This window comes from Phoenix dactylifera, chromosome 4 (assembly GCF_051530095.1).
Source record: "Phoenix dactylifera cultivar Ajwa chromosome 4, Ajwa_hap1_PhDact_Kaust_v1.1, whole genome shotgun sequence".
In the NCBI taxonomy this organism is placed as follows: domain Eukaryota; kingdom Viridiplantae; phylum Streptophyta; class Magnoliopsida; order Arecales; family Arecaceae; genus Phoenix; species Phoenix dactylifera.
In genome coordinates this window covers 33,631,257-33,651,757 of record NC_143193.1, presented here as the reverse complement: position 1 = coordinate 33,651,757, position 20,501 = coordinate 33,631,257, and the positions used below count along the sequence as shown (strand labels likewise).

At 41.5% G+C, this 20,501-nt stretch overlaps 2 non-coding genes and 7 pseudogenes across 2 annotated transcripts; 8 read left to right on the top strand and 1 right to left on the bottom strand.

The window, feature by feature from the left end:
- The first annotated feature begins 168 nt into the window (after positions 1-168).
- Positions 169-287, top strand: LOC148703852 (5S ribosomal RNA). The gene has a single exon (XR_016408875.1). It is a non-coding gene; the product is annotated as a 5S ribosomal RNA (ribosomal RNA).
- Positions 288-533: 246 nt separating this feature from the next.
- On the top strand, positions 534-652 carry LOC148703851 (5S ribosomal RNA; annotated as a pseudogene).
- Positions 653-899: 247 nt separating this feature from the next.
- On the top strand, positions 900-1,018 carry LOC148703850 (5S ribosomal RNA; annotated as a pseudogene).
- A 247-nt stretch (positions 1,019-1,265) lies between these two features.
- LOC148703849 (5S ribosomal RNA) lies at positions 1,266-1,384 on the top strand (annotated as a pseudogene).
- Positions 1,385-1,629: 245 nt separating this feature from the next.
- On the top strand, positions 1,630-1,748 carry LOC148703848 (5S ribosomal RNA; annotated as a pseudogene).
- A 247-nt stretch (positions 1,749-1,995) lies between these two features.
- LOC148703847 (5S ribosomal RNA) lies at positions 1,996-2,114 on the top strand (annotated as a pseudogene).
- A 246-nt stretch (positions 2,115-2,360) lies between these two features.
- LOC148703846 (5S ribosomal RNA) lies at positions 2,361-2,479 on the top strand (annotated as a pseudogene).
- Positions 2,480-2,726: 247 nt separating this feature from the next.
- Positions 2,727-2,845, top strand: LOC148703845 (5S ribosomal RNA; annotated as a pseudogene).
- A 14,134-nt stretch (positions 2,846-16,979) lies between these two features.
- On the bottom strand, positions 16,980-17,085 carry LOC148703844 (small nucleolar RNA R71). The gene has a single exon (XR_015982322.1). It is a non-coding gene; the product is annotated as a small nucleolar RNA R71 (small nucleolar RNA).
- Between the last annotated feature and the right edge of the window lie 3,416 nt (positions 17,086-20,501).

Genomic DNA, 20,501 nt, shown 5'->3' with positions numbered 1-20,501 from the left:
AATTTTTTTCCTCCGAAAATAAACTGAGTCCGGATACTGGAGTTGCAATGCAGCATAGCGGGACCAGCGCGTTGAATCTTATACCAGAACGGCCCCGGCGACGCGAATGTCCCAGACCGTCAAGGTCTGTTGCTTTGTTATAAAAGGGAGTTTCGAAAAGTATGTCATGGGTGCGATCATACCAGCACTAACTTACCGGATCCCATCAGAACTCCGCAGTTAAGCGTGCTTGGGCGAGAGTTGTACTAGGATGGGTGACCCCCTTGGAAGTCCTCGTGTTGCACCTTTTTATTTTTTTGCCCGCTTTTTTATTTTTTGACAATATTTATTTTTAATTTTTCGGCTTTTGGCTTTTCCGCTCCGGATAATTTTTTTCACGGAAAATAAACTCAGTCTAGATACTGGCGGTCCCATGCAGCATAGTGGGACCAGCGCGTTGAATCCTGCCCCAGAACGGTCCCGGCGGCGCGAATGTCCCGGGCTGTCAAGATCTGCTGCTTTGTTATAAAAGGGAGTTTCGAAGGGTATGTCAAGGGTACAATCATACCAGCACTAATGCATCGGATCCCATTAGAACTCCACAGTTAAGCGTGCTTGGGCGAGACTAGTACTAGGATGGGTGAACCCATGGGAAGTCCTCGTGTTGCACCTATTTTATTTTTTGCCCGCTTTTTTATTTTTTGATAATATTTGTTTTTCATTTTTTGGTTTTTTGCTTTTCCGCTCTGGATAATTTTTTTCCTCCGAAAATAAACTGAGTCCGGAGACTGGCGGTGCCATGCAGCATAGCGGGACCAGTGCGTTGAATCCTGCGCCAGAACGGCCCCGGCGGCGCGAATGTCCCAGGCTGTCAAGTTCTGCTGCTTTGTTATAAAAGGGAGTTTCGAAGGGTATGTCAAGGGTACGATCATACCAGCACTAAGGCATCGGATCCCATTAGAACTCCACCGTTGAGCGTGCTTGGGCGAGACTAGTACTAGGATGGGTGAACCCATGGGAAGCCCTCGTGTTGCACCCATTTTATTTTTTGCCCGCTTTTTTATTTTTTGATAGTATTTGTTTTTAATTTTTCGGCTTTTTGCTTTTCCGCTCCGGATAATTTTTTTCCTCCAAAAATAAACTGAGTCCGGATACTGGAGTTGCCATGCAGCATAGCGGGACCAGTGCGTTGAATCCTACGCCAGAACGGCTCCGGCGGCGCGAATGTCCCAGGTCGTCAAGGTCTGCTGCTTTGTTATAAAAGGGAGTTTCGAAAAATATGTCATGGGTGCGATCATACCAGCACTAACTTACCGGATCCCATCAGAACTCCGCAGTTAAGCGTGCTTGGGCGAGAGTCGTACTAGGATGGGTGACCCCCTTGGAAGTCCTCGTGTTGCACCTTTTTATTTTTTGCCACTTTTTTATTTTTTGATAATATTTATTTTTAATTTTTCGGCTTTTGGCTTTTCCGCTCCGGATAATTTTTTTACACGAAAAATAAACTGAGTCCGGAGACTAGCGGTGCCATGCAGCATAGCGGGACCAGCGCGTTGAATCCTGCGCGAGAACGGCCCCGGCGGTGCGAATGTCCCGGGCTGTCAAGGTCTGCTGCTTTGTTATAAAAGAGAGTTTCGAAGGGTATGTAAAGGGTACGATCATACCAGCACTAATGCATCGGATCCCATTAGAACTCCACAGTTAAGCGTGCTTGGGCGAGACTAGTACTAGGATGGGTGAACCCATGGGAAGCCCTCGTGTTGCACCAATTTTATTTTTTGCCCGCTTTTTTATTTTTTGATAGTATTTGTTTTTAATTTTTCGGCTTTTTGCTTTTCCGCTCCGGATAATTTTTTTCCTCCGAAAATAAACTGAGTCCGGATACTGGAGTTGCAATGCACCATAGCGGGACCAGCGCGTTGAATCTTATACCAGAACGGCCCCGGCGGCGCGAATGTCCCAGACCGTCAAGGTCTGTTGCTTTGTTATAAAAGGGAGTTTCGAAAAGTATGTCATGGGTGCGATCATACCAGCGCTAACTTACCGGATCCCATCAGAACTCCGCAGTTAAGCGTGCTTGGGCGAGAGTTGTACTAGGATGGGTGACCCCCTTGGAAGTCCTCGTGTTGCACCTTTTTATTTTTTTGCCCGCTTTTTTATTTTTTGATAATATTTATTTTTAATTTTTCGGCTTTTGACTTTTCCGCTTCGGATAATTTTTTTCACGGAAAATAAACTGATTCTAGATACTGGCGGTCCCATGCAGCATAGTGGGACCAGCGCGTTGAATCCTGCTCCAGAACGGTCCCGGCGGCGCGAATGTCCCGGGCTGTCAAGATCTGCTGCTTTGTTATAAAAGGAAGTTTCGAAGGGTATGTCAAGGGTACGATCATACCAGCACTAATGCATCGGATCCCATTAGAACTCCACAGTTAAGCGTGCTTGGGCGAGACTAGTACTAGGATGGGTGAACCCATGGGAAGTCCTCGTGTTGCACCTATTTTATTTTTTGCCCGCTTTTTTATTTTTTGATAATATTTGTTTTTAATTTTTTGGTTTTTTGCTTTTCCGCTCTGGATAATTTTTTTCCTCCGAAAATAAACTGAGTCCGGAGACTGGCGGTGCCATGCAGCATAGCGGGACCAGTGCGTTGAATCCTACGCCAGAATGGCCCCGGTGGCACGAATGTCCGGGGCCGTCCAGGTCTGCTGCTTTGTTATAAAAGGAAGTTTCGAAGGGTATGTCAAGGGTACGATCATACCAGCACTAAGGCATCGGATCCCTTAAGAACTCCACAGTTAAGCGTGCTTGGGCGAGACTAGTACTAGGATGGGTGAACCCATGGGGAGCCCTCGTCTTGCACCCATTTTTTTTTTGGCCGGCTTTTTTATTTTTGATAATATTTATTTTTAATTTTTTGGCTTTTCTGCTCTGGATAATTTTTTTTTCCGAAAATAAACTGAGTCGGAAGACTAGCGATACCCTGCACCATCTGTCACCACTGAGCCTTCCGTCTTATAGAGATTATTGGCTATCCTTCTGCCCTTCCTCACCACCAAGGCCCCCTTGGTGATCCTCAAACAGGCGTTGCCCAGTTGGCTACCAAAAGCATACCCGTGCTTCTCCAAGTAGCCCAATGAAATCAGGTTCTTCTTCGGCTCTAGGACATATTTCACATTAGTCAATATTCTGATGATCCCATCATACATCCTCATCTTAATGGTGCCTATCCCAGCAACCTTGCAAGGATGATCATCACCTAAACTCACATTCTCTCCATCGATTTTCTTGTAGGTATCGAACCACTCCCGATGTGAAATATAGTGAGGCGAACATGCTGAATCCAATGTCCACCGACTGTTTTCCTTCATATGACCATCTCAAACAACCAGGATATCATGTTCACTATCTTTAGATGTAAGAGCACCACCATGACTGGCCAATCTACCCTTGGAAGAATTCTTTTTCTTATCAGATTTTAGCAAAGGATAATTTCTCCTTATGTATCTAATCTGATAACACTTGTAGTACTTCCAAGCTTTCTGCTTGTTCCGAGACTTAGATCTGCCCTTAGACTTCTCTCTAACCCTTTTTCGAGACCTTCCTTGCCTCTCATTAACAGCAAGAACCTCTAAGTTAGAACTTCCTTTGCAAATCTTCTCTTTTTGCTCATTAGACCGAAGAACACTAATCACCTCTTTATAATTCAGGGTTTCCTTCCCATACTCCAGAGTCGTGATCAGCCTATCATATGATCCTGGGAGAGAACACAGCAGTAGAAGGGTCCTATCTTCTTCCTCAATCTTCACATCAAGGCTCATGACCTCCGAGCAAACTTGATTGAACTTCTGAATATGAGAAATCAGATCTCCTCCCTCCGGTATCCGCAGACTATACAACTATTTCTTCAACCACAGTTTATTTGTCATGCTCTTGCCCATGTAAGTGTTTTCTAACCTCTTCCATAGCTCTTTGGTCATGGTCTCTGAGCAAAACTCAGGTAGTACCTGATCAGCTAGGCACATTCTAATGGTGCTAAACGCTATCTCCTCTAACTCCTCCCAATCTTCCAAACTGATCCTTTCTGATCTTTTCCTAACCAAGACCTTATAGATCCTTTGTTGTACTAGCAAATCCTTCACCCTTTGCTGCCATAGGGTAAAGTTTCCCTTACCATCGAACTTTCAAAATCTGCTTTGAGATTTTCCGAAGCCATAACACCAAACAGAAATTTAATGAACGCAGAAAATTCTGTTTTGAAGGCTTACCACAGATTTTAATTTTTCTCCACCAAATCAGCAACCAATGGCTCTGATACCAATTGTGGGATATGTGCGCCTCAAACCACAGCACCTAGGGTGTCCCCTATACTGCAAGAGGCGTTGGATCTTGATTGAATGGTGAAGGAGGATAAGAGCCAAGCGTAATTTGGCTCTTCTTCAATAATGGCTGTGTGCCCTAGCTTTTCTTAGGGATGATGGCGTGAGAGGGAGAGAGAAACGAGATTAGGGTTTCGAAAGAAAGAGTTTCCAATGATTTCATTCCTCACATACACAAATTACAAGAGTGTATATATATGTGGTCAAACATGACCCAAACCCAGAAACTTCCCTAGACTAAACCACATGAGAAAGCACTCAACCCAAGCCCATGTATACCCATGACTTGCATGCTCTCTCTCCCTTGAGCCTAAACTTAGCCCAAATAATATTTAGCCACCTTAAGACTCAAAATACCTAAGCCTTAAGCAAGTAGGAGACCAATTCCCGTCCCTACTTAAATCTGTTGCAGGCTTGGAGTCGACTCTGGCATAGCTCGATTCAACTCCCACGCTCTCTGTATCACCAGCCCCGACCTAAAGTCGACTCCTGCAATCCATGAGTCGACCCCTTAACAGCACAAGTCGACCCTTGCTCACCTGGAGTTGACTCTCTCAGACTTTCCAGAGAGCTATTTTTCTGCCTGATTTTGGGGGTCGACCCCAGCCCTTCAGGAGTCAACCCCAGCTTTTCAGGGGTCGACCCAAGATCAGCATGAGTCAACCCCTCCGTTGTTTTTACTGCAGTTTCTTGCATTTTTTTGCTTTGGATGCACCACACTTGTGCCAGCACAAGCTGGCCTGCTGGTGCGGGCGGGCACATTACGGCTGTGCTCGCCGGGGCTGCTCTCGGTTCGACTGGGCTTGGGCCAGCCTCCAAGGAACTTAACGGCTCGAAATCAGTCCATCCGTTGAAGATGTACTCATCCAAGCTTCCGTGCATGCAATGAATTTCGCTTGGCTTGGTGCCTTTATTGTTAGATGTATGCCCTAAAAGCCAATCTGGCTGACACATTATTTATTCTGGGATATAAATTTGTACTTGACTTTATTGTTATTGAATAATAAAAGGACATCTTTTTATTCATATTGTTTATATGTCTATGAATCGTCCAAGAAATTAATAAGATGATGATACATATTCTCAAGAGTTGAGAATTTGAGCCATGTATCATTGGTGATTAATTTCTAAATGCTCCTGATCAATGGTTCATCATGAGGACGGTGATCGATCCGATCAGTGCACAGATCGCTTTTCTTATGGATGGACGAGACTCGAGTTCACATTGTAGGGACACTGAAGTGATAGTGCAGGTGCTTGTTAGAGAACAAGGGTACTGAGCGTGATCAAGGCAAGAAGTCACTTGGATGTCTATCCACTTGTCAGTGACTTGCTTGATGTTGCAGTAGTGTGACTGGTCCTTTGACCTGCGGTGCTTCGGCTACTCACAGTGAGGTTATTAGGAGTAGGGTATGTTAGGGATTCAACCCTACGATTGCGGAATATAAGAAATAGTAGGAGAAAAAGGATACGGCAAGAAACAATAACAAACGCACAAGACACCCAAGTTTATGTGGTTCGGAGTCCCTTGCTCCTACGTCCACAGCCGCACAGATCAATACTTCACTATATAATCAAAGAAAGTTACAGAGATTCAAGAGAAGAGAACAAACTCTCTTTCTTACAGCAAAACAATCTCTCTCAAGACGAGCAACGCGTCGTCTTCCTGATGCACACAAAGGATCTCCTTTTGGAAACTTCTCGTTGATGAGTTCTAGGGTTTCTCAAGGTTGCCACACACCTCTCGTGTCCCACAAGAAGTCTATATATACCTCCCAATCTCTTACTTTGATTAGGGCTTCAAAAAACCTTGGCTTGAACCCGGTTCATAACTCAGCCTCGCGTGAAAATCGTGCTCGAGTCGACTTCCGCAATTCTGCGAGTCGACTCGGCCACAGTCCACAGAAAAAGCCTCTCTGTCTGCCTGTGGGAGTCGACTCCTGGAGTTCTCGAGTCGACTCCAACACTGGGGAGTCGACTCCTATGGATCTGGAGTCGACTCCAAGACTGTGCCAAGTCTGCCTGCGTGCCAGAGTCGACTCCAAGTCTGCTGGAGTCGACTCCGAACCTTGCTGAAATTTTTTTTCTTTGCTGATTCAACTCTAAATCTTTTCGAACTCTTTCCGGCTTGTCTTCCCTTGATCCTCCACCACCATAGTGCACATAGGGGTCTTGAAAGAAAAGGGAATGGATCAGGCTCCACAACCCAACAACTCTCCCACTTGAAGACTGATACATCCAATTGTGCATCTATCTGAAAAATAAACAAACTTCTATATCTTGATCTGTATTCTCTGTGCGGCACCTCCATTCAACTAGCTTTGGAGGCCAATTGAGGCCATGCATAGCCTCAATTTCTCTGTAGTGACTGTCTTAGTCAACATATCCGCTGAATTCTTTGCTCCTTGAATCTTCTCAAGTAACAAACTGCCATCTTCTAGCAACTTCCTGATGAAGTGATATCTCAGCTGTATGTGCTTCGTTCTCGCATGAAACATTGGGTTCTTAGCTAAGTGAATAGCACTCTGACTGTCGCAGAATAGTACACTACAGTTCTGTTCTCTGCCCAGCTCTTTCAGAAGGTTTTGTAGCCAAATCATCTCCTTACTGGCTTCTGTAATGGCAACATATTCTGCCTCTGTTGTCGAAAGAGCAACGATCTTTTGCAATTGTGAGAACCAGCTCACTGCTGTTCCGCCTATGGTATAAACATACCCTGTGGTGCTTCTTCTAGTGTCAGTATCACCTCCCAGGTCTGCATCCACAAAACCTTGTAGTGTTTGACTGCCTTTTCTATAACACAAGCCTACATTTCTGGTACCTTTCAAATATCTTAGGATCCACTTGACAGCCTCCCAATGTTGTCTACCCGGATTGGCCATGTATCTGCTCACAGCTCCCACTGCATGTGCAATGTCGGGTCTCGTGCATATCATAGCATACATCAAGCTGCCTACAGCTGAAGCATATGGTACCCTTGACATCTTCTTCAGCTCCTCATCATCCTTGGGTGATTGCTCTTTTGAAAGTTTGAAATGGCTCGCTAAAGGTGTCTTCACAGAATCTGCATCTGTCATATTGAATCTATTCAACACCTTATCAATGTAGTTAGCTTGAGAAAGCTTCAGTGTTCCAGCCACCTTATCCCTTTCAATCCTCAGCCCAAGCATCTGTTTTGCTGCACCCATGTCTTTCATTGCAAACTTCCTTGATAGCTCTTTCTTCCATCTTTCAATCTCTTGTAGGTTCGGTCCGGCTATCAACATGTCGTCAACATACAAAAGTAAGATGATAAAACTGCCATCAAGTACCTTAAGATAACAGCAATGATCTTCTTGACATCTTACAAAACCATTGTTGATCATGAATCCATCGAACTTTTTGTACCACAACCTCGGGGCCTGTTTCAAACCATACAAACTTCTCTTCAGCTTGCATACAAGGTTCTCCTTGCTAGGGACTGCAAAGCCGATAGGTTGCTGCATGTAGATGTCTTCATCAATCTCTCCATGGAGAAATGCAGTCGTAACATCCAACTGCTCCAAATATAGATTTTCTGCTGCCACAATACTCAGAATCACTCTGATTGTTGAATATTTGACTACCGGAGAGAAAATCTCAGTGTAGTCGATACCTTCCTTCTGTTGGAAGCCTTTCACAACCAACCTTGCTTTGTACCTTTTGCTGCCATCATGTTCCTCTTTAACTTTGTAGACCCACTTGTTCTGTAAAGCCTTCTTGCCTTCTGGTAGTGAACTGAGTTCCCAAGTTTGATTTCTATCCAAGGACTTCATCTCGTCCTTCATGGCTAACTCCCACTTCACCGAATCTTCACTTTCCATGGCTTCTTCATAACACTCGGGTTCACCTCCATCTGTCAATAGCAGATAATGTAAAGAGGATGAATATCTATCCGGTTGTCTCGAGATTCTTGTTGATCTTCTCAGCTGTGGTATACTTAGTTGAGGTTGTGCCACAACAGTTTCTGAATTTTCAGGATTTTTCTGAAAACTTTTGGCAACATCTTCTTCTGTAATCTCTTGCAGCTCAACTTGCTGTTTTTCCTTGCTTTGCTCCCCTGCACTCTCAAGATCTGAAGTATTCTTGTCTTTATAGAGAACTCGCTCATTGAATGTCACATCCTTGCTTCTGATGACCTTCTGGTTCTGTGCATCCCAGAACTTGTAACCAAAATCATTTGTACCATATCCAATGAAGAAACACTTTCTGGACTTTGCATCTAGCTTGTCCCTTTTCTCTGCATTAATGTGCACAAAGGAGACACACCCAAAGACCCTCAAGTGTGACAAATTTACTATTTTTCCTGTCCACTCTTCTTCAGGCAATTTGCAATCTAGGGGAACCGACGGGCCTCTGTTTATTAGATACGCTGCGGTGTTGACTGCCTCAGCCCAAAACATCTTGGGCAAACCAGCATGGATCCTCATACTATTGGCTCTCTCGTTCAGGGTTCTATTCATTCGCTCAGCCACCCCATTTTGCTGCGGTGTGCTCGGTATTGTCTTCTCCATTCGGATTCCATTCACTGCGCAGAATTCCTTGAACTCACTGCTGTCATACTCACCGCCATTGTCAGACCTTAGTCGTTTTATCTTTGCACCAGATTCATTCTCCACCAGACTTTTCCACTTTTTGAAGGTGACAAATACCTCTGATTTGTGCTTCATGAAATAAATCCAAACCTTTCTGGTAGAGTCGTCAATGAACGTGACATAATAGTGTGAGCCTCCAAGAGATGCAACCGGTGAAGGCCCCCACACATCTGTGTGTACAAGCTCTAGCTTTTCTGTCTTCGGTGTTCTTCCACCCTTTGAGAAACTAACCTTTTTCTGCTTCCCAAATATGCAGTCTTCACAGAGACCTACATCAACAGTTTTTAGATCTGCTAGCTTGTTCTTCTTCACCATCATCTTCATACCTTTCTCACTCATATGTCCAAGTCTGCGATGCCAAAGACAACTATCTGCACCTGTTTCTATTAATGCCACCGTATCCTTGGTGTCATTGGTCATGTAGAGAGTCCCCAACTTGTTCCCACGTGCTATCACCATAGCTCCTTTGGTGATTTTCCATGAACCACCTACGAAGGTAGTAACATACCCTTCGCTGTCAAGCTGCCCAACAGAAATCAAGTTTCTCTTCAAGCCTGGGATATGCCTCACATTCTTCAGTTTCCACACTGACTGATTCATCATCCTGATATGAACTTCACCTGTCCCCACAATATCTAAAGGCTCATCATCAGCGAGATAAACCTTTCCGAAGTCTCCTGCAGTGTAGTTTAGCATACACTCCTTCCGTGAGGTGGAATGAAACGAAGCTCCAGAGTCTAGTATCCACGATTCCATAGGGCTGTCCACGCTGAGAATCAAAGCATCGTTGGCTTCATCTGTGGTTGCATTCACGGACACCTCGTTCTGCCCCTTGCTTGGATTCTTCTTTCTAAGCCAACAATTCTTCCTCGTGTGGCCCATCTTGCCACAATGCCAGCAGCCATCGCCTTTCGATCTAGACTTGCTCCTCCTCTTAGACTTCGATCTGCCACGATTTTCACTGCGTTGCACAGTTCTTCCTCTGCCTTCAGATGTGTTCAAAATCGAACCAGATTTCACACCAGACTCCCTCCTTCTGATATCTTCACTGAGTATCAGATTTCGGACCTCCTCAAACTTCAGTTTGTTTGAGCCGCAGGAACTGCTTACAGCTGTCACCGTTGCACCCCAACTTTCTGGCAAGGAGGATAGAAGAATTAGGGCACGAACTTCATCTTCAAAACTGATTTCCACCGAACTCAACTGGCTCGTAATCAGATTGAACTCATTGATGTGATCAGTAACAGAGGAACCTTCACTCATCTTCAGATTGAATAAACGGCGCATCAGGTACACCTTGTTGGAGGCCGAGGGTTTTTCATACATATTCGACAATGCTCTCAGCAAACCTGCTGTTGTCTTCTCTTCCAAAACGTTGAACGCAACGTTTCGAGCCAACGTCAAGCGAACAACTCCCAAAGCCTGACGATCCATTAAATCCCAGTCGGCCTGTGACATATCTGTCGGTTTCATACCTTCAAGAGGTAGATGAAGTTTCTTCTGATATAAATAATCTTCGATCTGCATCTTCCAGAAACCAAAGTCTTTGCCATCAAATCTATCAATCTTGACCTTGCCTTCTTCAGCCGCCATTGCTCCCACTTTTTCCTTTGAACCAAATGGCTCTGATACCAGTTGTTAGGGATTCAACCCTACGATTGCGGAATATAAGAAATAGTAGGAGAAAAAGGACACGGCAAGAAACAATAACAAACGCACAAGACACCCAAGTTTATGTGGTTCGGAGTCCCTTGCTCCTACGTCCACAGCCGCACAGATCAATACTTCACTATATAATCAAAGAAAGTTACAGAGATTCAAGAGAAGAGAACAAACTCTCTTTCTTACAGCAAAACAATCTCTCTCAAGACGAGCAACGCGTCGTCTTCCTGATGCACACAAAGGATCTCCTTTTGGAAACTTCTCGTTGATGAGTTCTAGGGTTTCTCAAGGTTGCCACACACCTCTCGTGTCCCACAAGAAGTCTATATATACCTCCCAATCTCTTACTTTGATTAGGGCTTCAAAAAACCTTGGCTTGAACCCGGTTCATAACTCAGCCTCGCGTGAAAATCGTGCTCGAGTCGACTCCCGCAATTCTGCGAGTCAACTCGGCCACAGTCCACAGAAAAAGCCTCTCTGTCTGCCTGTGGGAGTCGACTCCTGGAGTTCTCGAGTCGACTCCAACACTGGGGAGTCGACTCCTATGGATCTGGAGTCGACTCCAAGACTGTGCCAAGTCTGCCTGCGTGCCAGAGTCGACTCCAAGTCTGCTGGAGTCGACTCCGAACCTTGCTGAAATTTTTTTTCTTTGCTGATTCAACTCTGAATCTTTTCGAACTCTTTCCGGCTTGTCTTCCCTTGATCCTCCACCACCATAGTGCACATAGGGGTCTTGAAAGAAAAGGGAATGGATCAGGCTCCACAACCCAACAGGGTATGCACCTACATGGAATCTATCGACCTTGATAGATGAGGAGTGATCCTATGTGATTTATAAGACTGAGTTCTAAGATCTTGGCCAGGGCAGTATATATAGTGGAGAAAGAGTTTTCCACTCTCGAACTCAAGTCGAATAAATCTAGACATATGACAGACGACGGGGTTTGACGAGTTATCCATGACCTCCGGTCTGTAGGGATCCACGATAGAAGGACTGTATCATACGATAACTGCACCTAGAGATTCATTATTCTATTCTGCTGGGTAGCCATTACATACTGCTAGGTGTCACTGGTGGATGGTGAGATTCACAGGGATCATCTCAATGGTGGATAATCCCTGGTGAGTTGAGTTGGAATTATTTCAACCTATTGAAAGGAGTTTTCAATGATATTGTGATAGAGATCGCAATATATCTCGCTACCAGTCAGAATAGAACCTATGGGGTCACACACACTAGAAGTATTGACCGATCCGATGGTTGAATTGTAATTAAGAATCACATATGATTAATTAGATTGATAAATGGTTAACCTGCTAAGAGTTAGTGGTTAGAAGAAGGAACAATTGCAATCGGATTGTAATTTAATTTAATTAATTGGATTTAATTAATTGAACTAGATCACGAGTCCTACTTGGAGTAGGATTTTGGGAGTCCTAATTGGATTAGGATTTCAAATTAAATTAGAGTCCTACTTGGAGTAGGCTTTCTAAAGTCCTAATTGTCTTAGGGCTGAAATTTAAATAAGTCCTGATTAGATAAGAATTTTCTTAAGTCCTAATTAATTTTAATTTTAATCTAATTAATTAAATGACTTCTAATTGGATTAGGATTGAAGAGTTCAATAGAGTCGTGGTTCAATTAAATCCTAATTAGATTAGGATAAGGAGGAAATTGAAATGGGTTCATATAAATCCTATTTTCAATAGGATTGGACTCATGAAATGAACCCAAATTAAATCACCCTTTAATTTGACTAAATGGTAGATTTAATTGGACTTGGGATATTCGTGGAAGAAAAAGGAGGGGCTTACGCCCCTCCTTGCTGCCGAATTAAGGAGATAAGGGTGAGCTCCTAAAAATTAGGAGCTCATCCTTATCTCATAGAAAAATAAAAGGAGGAGGGGTTCGGCCCCTCCTCTCATCCTTTTCTTTTGGTGTTCACGGCAGCAAGTCATCCTCCTCCTCCTCCTTTGATCCGCAAGCAAGAGAAGAGGAAGAAAAATCCTCGGTGGCTCTGCTCCTTCTTCCTTTTGGTTCCAAAACAAAGAAAAGGAAAAAGGCTGCGCAAGGTTTTTCAAATCTTCTTCCTTGGTCCTTCTTTCTTCTTCCTCCTCTCAAGGCAATCAAAGGTTGATTCAAAGGAGAGGACTTCAGCCATCAATAGCCATCTCTGCAAAGGAGCTAGCACCTCGGGAAGATCCAAAGGCTTCGATCGACTCACTACTTCGTGTGGATACTTGTAGAGGCCGGACGCGTGTGCGGCTTCCACTGAACCTTCATTAAATACCACGTGAATCAAATTTGCGGAGACCATCTATCTGCACAAAGTGAAGATCTGATCTTCTTAATTATGATTTTAAAATAATTTAATAAGAATTTAATCCTAATCTATCTATAAATGGTTTTAAAATACGTTTATGCGATAAACGGGATATGCACATGTCTTTCCGCTGCATATCTGAAAATTTTTAAATTTTCAGCGGCATGTAACATCTCTTAACAGTGGTATCAGTGCCAGGTTAACGTAGATTAAGATTAGGATTAAATATTTAAAGGCATTTTAGATCTAAAATTTAAGGGATTATGCTTGCTGAAATTTATGTATGCAGAATTTTCAGCTTGCTGATTTTTCTGCATGTTGATTTTTGGATGCTTAGATTATTGATTCTAATACTTTGATAATATGATTACAAATGTTTAGAATCAAATCTTGCATGATCAGCAAGTCATGAGATGAAATAATCAGTTAAATTACAGATCTGAAAATAACTTTTATGCATGTGATGCGTATGGTGATGATCATGGATGGACCCTTTGAATGTGCTGAAATATTCTGCAATATTCTGTGATGCATGTAATTTTAATTTTTAGATGCCTGCGTGCATCTTAAATTCATGTATTAGAGACCTGCGTGTCTCATAAAAAAGGGTTGTAATTTATTCTTTATTTTTATTTAATTTTTAAAGCAATCTGGGATGTAATCTGTGATGTGTGTTGCACGTCGATGGTTGATCGATATGTACATCAACAAGCTCAACACACGCGGATCGAAATCCAGGGTTGATTAAAGATGGATCAAGGAGTTGATCACAATTGGACCTAAGGGATCAAGATCGAGTCAAGAGTTGAAGACGATCAAACCAATTGACGTGCATGTGCTTGTAAAATGACCCCATCCTGGATCCATGATCATCACCATTTAATTTTATTTTGATAAATGCCTGGATGTTTAATGCTTATGTCTATACGGATAGACTTATATTTGCATGAGATGTGAATACGCGATCGAGTGAGACCTAATTATAAACCTCCCTAATCAGTCGAGGGTGAACCAACATGAGTTAGTGATAAGTGCTAAATAATGCATAAATTAATATCTTATTCATAGCACTTATCATTATTTTAATTCACATATTTTGTAAATTCAATTAAAAAATTGTGTTACCTTCATCATTGCATTTTAATAAATTATTAAAGGTAATTCGAGTTTTACTTTTTTACTAATTGAGCTTAATGTATGCAGGTCAAGTCATGCTTAATTAGGTAAAGCCTAAACTACACTGCATCATTTCACAATTTTACATCCTTCAGAGTCGACTCCAAAAACTCTTCTCCAAAATCCAGTGCTTCCCATTAATTTCTGACTCTTCACAAGTTCACCTAAATTTCTTTCCACTCGTTCCAACTCTTTTTCCATATGATCCAATTCTCCTATTTTAATAAAATCCCTTCAATTATTTATTTCTCAGATATCAAAGCATACCATCTAGTTGCACGGATTCCAAAGCCTTATCCCATCTCAGCCATTCATCTTGCATCCACGTCATCTGCATCATCCGAACAAATCCTTCATCTTTTTTGTGACCAACTCCACCTTCCCAGCTCGCCCATGCTTGTTCCAGCCGTCCGAGATCCTCTGAACATCCATGGTCTCCTCCAAATCCCAGCTTATCTTCCCAACATCCGAAAGAGATAAGGTCTCCACGAGCTTATCCTCCATTCGGATCAACCACAGAAGAAGGAAGGAGAGAGGAGGAGAGGGGGCTGGGAAAGCTATAAAAGGAGGAGGCTTCACTTCGGTTCGGTTCAATCCGGCTGAGAGGAGTTCTCACGGGAAGAAGAGGAAAGGAGAGATAATACTTTTGGGTATTATGGGAATAACTCCCCACGGAAAGAAAAAAATATATGAGGAAGGGAGTTTGATTTTTATTCAGTTCGTGTTGAGATTAGTCTGAGAGGGAAGACGAAGAAGGGAGGAACCCAGTCTTGATGAAGGTCTTCTGCGTCGTTGCTGCTACCTCCCATACCATGGAAAGCTAATCTCTTCACTGGGGCCGGATGCAGCCCTAACAAAGGGACACGGATTTTATGTTTTTAATTTTCTATTCCTGAAGTTATATAAATTTTATTTTGCTCCTAATGAATATTTTATTTCATCTCATATTTAATTTCTATGATTTTAAGTATGACGTTTATACAACTGCTCTTCATGATCATTGAAGTAAAAATAAGATAGTTCATACTTAAGGAAGATGCGGTATGCTGCCACCTTAGATTAGGATAGACATTTCATGCTAACTAAAGATGGATTATGCCTAAATTACTTTTATGAAATTTTATTCGAATGCTTATTAGGCTTGTAGCCAATTCGCATGTTAATTCAAGAATAAATTAAAACACAAATAATCCTTGTTCCGATGTTAGTGGTGAATTCCTTGCCCTAGGTTCCCTCAAACTAATAACGTTTTAATTGCATTTTTTATTAAATTTCTTAGTTTAATTTTCTTCACAAACTCTTCTTTTTAAATTTTTTTTATTTTTTTTAAAGAAAAGCAACTGTACCCCAATCCCTGTGGATCGATACCCGTAATCACTATTCTACCAAATACGTGCTATTGCGTGGTCTTTAAAGTTGACTATCAATTTTTGGCGCCATTGCCGGAGATTGCTAACATAGTTATTTTTCTTTTCATAAAAAAAAAATTTTTCAAAAAAAAATAAAAATAAAAATAAAAATAATAATATATATATATCTAAAATAAAATAAAAATATTTTCTATTTTTTTTACTTTCCTTATCTCCTTTCTCTCTCTTACTAATTTTTGATTTTTTTTTTGGTATTATTTGATCAGGAATCGAAGAGAAAATTTGGGACGATCCAAAAGGGGAACGGCTAGAAAAGGAATGCTGTAGAGGTTTGCCTTAAAAAAAATAATAATAATAATAAATTGCTGGGAAAATTTTCTTTGGTAACCTCTAAACCTTTCTTATTTAAATTAATTCACAGTTTGCTTGAAATTTTATGGTGATTGTTTGATTTTAATTTCAGCAAAAGTGTGAATGCATGCTTGATACACATACACCAATTAATCCGCACATAATAAGGGCAATCACCCCTACAAGATAAGAACTGGATTTCATCACCAGATTCTTGCCCAAATTAGGTGAATCAATTCTCACATAGCCATCACGTTAATTAAAATCAATTAGACATTGGCTTCTAGGGACATTCGAGCTCAATAGGACGAAGATCACCGAAAGTTGCACCAATTTCGCTCTGTGGCTCAGTTGATGTCTAGGCAAGCTTTGTCCCAAGGGAGACAGTTCATCTGTTCGTGGCAAGTGATTTTTAAGTGGGACCTTTGCAACGCATCGTGACCCCTCCACTTACCTGGGAGCTTACCTTGTCAACTCAGTTCATTAGACTGGATTGGAGGCTTAGGTGCCCTCTTCAAACTAGTTAGGAGTTGTCTAGTGATTTTAGGGCAAACATAAGGATTTGAAGTATTTCTTTTAATGCATGCTTGACTGCACTTGACTGATCAGAAGAGTTTTAGTGCATGCTAGGGTGTCGTTCAAGATCTCCGGAATTAGTACTTTTTGACCCTAAAATAGAGCGTTCTATTAGGACCCTTCGAGCCGAAATCCGTACCTATAGAACCATAGGATCTGCTCCACCTCCTGAGATGGCTGAAGAACAACCCAAACTCCTGAGGGAGTACCTTACTCCCACCATTTACACTTCTCTATCTTGCATTCGATTACCTGAAGTAACAGCTGTACAATATGAAATAAAGTCTAGTGTGATCCAAATGCTCCCATCTTTTTACGGGCTCACCAACGAAGACCCATATAAACACCTAGATGAATTTTTTGAGATTTGCACCACTGTCAAGATTCAGAATTTCACTGATGATGCTCTGAAACTTAGATTATTCCCCTTCTCCCTTAAAGACAGAGCCAAGCAATGGCTGAATGCTTTAGAGGCTAATTCAATTCGTTCATGGGATCAAATGCAACAAGAATTTCTTAAAAAATACTTTTCCATAGGAAGAACAAACCAGTTTAGACGTGCCATCACAAGCTTTTTCCAAATCGATGGAGAAGAATTTCATGAAACCTGGGAGAGATTTCGGGACCTAATCTGTAAATGCCCACATCATCAGATACCCAAGTGGCAATTAGTGCAATGCTTTTATGACGGATTGTCTGATCGAAACCGTCAGATGGTTGATGCTTCTTGTGGGGGAACTTTCATGCTAAAAAATGAGCATGAAGCATGGGAATTATTTGAAAATCTCAATGAAAACTTCCTCCACCATGCTTTCTGTTCTCGTCAAGCACCCCCGAGTTCTCAAAGAAAAGGGACCATTTGTGAAATAAGTCATTCTATGGACCTGTCTAGCAAGGTAGATGCATTGTCCTATAAGATTGACCAGCTGATGATGGGAGGACATGTCGTTAACTCTTCCCAAGCACAAGTGTGTGCTATCTATTCTAGCCCATCTCACCCCATTCATGAGTGCCCCTCAGCATCCCAATACCCCGAACTCGTGCAAGAACACATCAATGCTGCTCAAACAAAGCCCAGACCGGGTAATGACCCATTTTCCAATACATATAACCTGGGATGGCGGAATCATCCAAACTTTTCTTGGAAGAAGCAAGCTTCGAATACTGCCCAACCCTACTTCCAAAATTTTCAAAATTCTCAGAATTTTCAAACCCCACAAAATATTCATCCCTACCGTCTTTCGACTCAATTTCAACACACTTCTCCTCCACCCCATAGAAACACAGCCTTTGAGGAGAAAGTGTTGACCGCCCTTCAAGGTTTGGAAACCATTACACAATTGGTGCATTCTCACACGCAATTTATCGCCAAGCTAGAATCCCAAATGGGGCAACTAGCTAATGCACTGAACAACCGAGAGGAAGAAAAGCTTCCAAGCCAACCAGTGAGTAATCCTAGGGAACAATACATGGCTCAAGAAAATCAACTAAACACAATTTATCATGAACAAGCGAATGCTTTGACGATCCTAAGGAGTGGACGTGTAGTAGACAATAAGATTGGGGAGGATAACAATAAGGAAGGTGAAGAAAAGGATAGAAATATATCAAATGAAAATCTAAAACCTTCTTCTTCTTCTTCAGCTAGTCCACCTTCTGCCAAAACTCACATCCCAAAGGCTCCATTTTCTGAAGCTCTTAATTCACCCGCTCCCTTTGGCAAAAAGAGAACTTCACTAGAGGAGATGATGGAGGTTTTCAAACAAGTCAAAATCAACCTCCCGCTTCTTGATGCTATTAGACAAGTTCCCTCCTATGCCAAATTTCTCAAATATCTTTGTACCCAAAAGCAAAAATCTAGGACACATGTGCCTAAAAAGGTCTTCCTAACTGAGCAAGTGAGTTCTATTCTCCAACACAACACCCCTCCAAAATTCAAAGATCCTAGTGCTCCCACCATCTTCTGTGTCTTAGGAAATAATTTCATTGATCGAGCACTCTTAGATCTAGGGGCAAGTGTCAACCTTTTACCTTACTCAGTTTATGAGAAACTTGGGTTAGGTGAGTTAAAACCAACCTCGGTATCCCTTCAATTGGCTGATCGATCTGTAAAAATACCACGAGGAACAATTGAAGACGTCCTAGTCAAGGTAGACAAATTCTATTTTCCAGTCGATTTTTTTATCCTTGATATGGAACCTGTACCTAATCTTAAGAAACAGATCCCTATGATTCTAGGTCGTCCTTTTTTAGCTACAGCCAATACGAGTATAAATTGTAGAACTGGGGTGATGAATATATCTTTTGGGAATATGAAGGTCAAGTTAAATATATTTCGTGCCTCTGATCAACCCGCAAAGGAAGTTGAGAGCTTCCTAATAGACAAAATGGACGATCTTGTAGCCCTTCCCTATAGTTTGGCAGATGACCCTCTGAAAACATACTTGGCCCATTTTGACTTTGATATAGACAAGGCCATAGAAGCAGTCAACTCCTCGCCTGACAATCAGTTTTCCACAAATTTTCTTCCTTGGAGAACTCGGCATGAACCCGGTATGATTTGATAAGGATGCGCTGCGTCTGGCTGAAGACGTTAAACTTAGCGCTTGTTGGGAGGCAACCCAATTCTCGTAGGTTATTTTTGCATATTTTATTGTCGCATTTTTTTTGTTATTTTCTTAACAGGATCCCTCATATTACTGATGCAACTACGGTAAAATGCTTCTATCATCCATCTGAATCATATTTTCGTCCAAACTAAAACAAAATAAAAATAATAAAAAATAATAATAAAATATATATAATATAATTTTTTAAAAAAAATATTGAGGACAATGACTGATCTAGGTTGGGGGGTATAGGATTCAAATTTTTGAAGAAATTTTTCACATTTTCGTATGAGTTTATTTCAAAAAAAAAAACCTAATTTCTATGCTTTAGTGCTGAAATGATAAACACACGAAGTATATAAAATCTAGAAAGCCCAATGACTAGTCAGGAGTAAGACAATTTCAGTTCTTTTCATTAACAGTTCTTTTAGTGAGTTGTAAGATAATTTTTACTTTGGAATTTCACAACACACATGGCCTGCACTTCTAAGGGATAGGCTCAACACTATGTTGTTAAGTCTGGTAGCAACCTTGAGTCCTAATGAATCATACCTATCTAATTCACTATTATCCCATATTTATTAAAAAAAAGTGAATTTAGTCAGGTATATCGAAAAGGGCTACCTATCGTTAAAGGTCAGCGGGCTTGTATGAGGAATCCGAGCATAGGTTCGTAGGGGAGTCTTGATACCCAACACCTTATGCCATCTGGTGTGGAAGTTGTTGACTGAATGCTCGCTACACGGAGGAATCATTACAAGAGTAAAAATGCATAATAACAAATAAAAATAATAATAATTAAAAAAATAATAATAATAAATAATAGAAAAAGAGAAAATAATATTGATCTTGAAAAAGACGATAGTGTGAAAGCCGTCGTTGTAAAAAATTCGAGTAAACTGGAATATTACAGATAAAGCCCATGAGGTATTAGAGTAAACATCCACAACTCTCGAAATCCTACAAGATAGGGTGATTTTGAATCAGTGATTAGGTCTTATCTGATCAATTCTTGGAAACTACTAGCTTTAGCAGTATTTTGGGGAATCTAAAGCCTTAGCTTGTGTATGGTCCAGATTTCACCGAGCACCCAAGTATAAAAAGTCTTACAACTCCCTAACGGAAATTTAATGACCTCAACTTGAATTGCATCTTGACCTAGAATTTGGGCTGACTTAGTAATTAAAACTTTGTGTGCTTTTGAAATTTTTAGCACTTATGCATTTGAAATTAGATTTTATAAAGCAATAAAATAAATTCTTTCGACAGCAGTTTGTGGGTAGCTGCGCCGAAAACCCTCACGAGATAAAACTCGTCCACTAGGGCCACCTAGGGGTTTAAAGCCTTATTGCATACGGTAAATGCAATCGCGATTCCTGCGAAAGTGAGTTATTTTTTTTATTTTGCTCGAGGATGAGCAAAATGTAGGTTGGGGGGTGTGATAAGTGCTAAATAATGCATA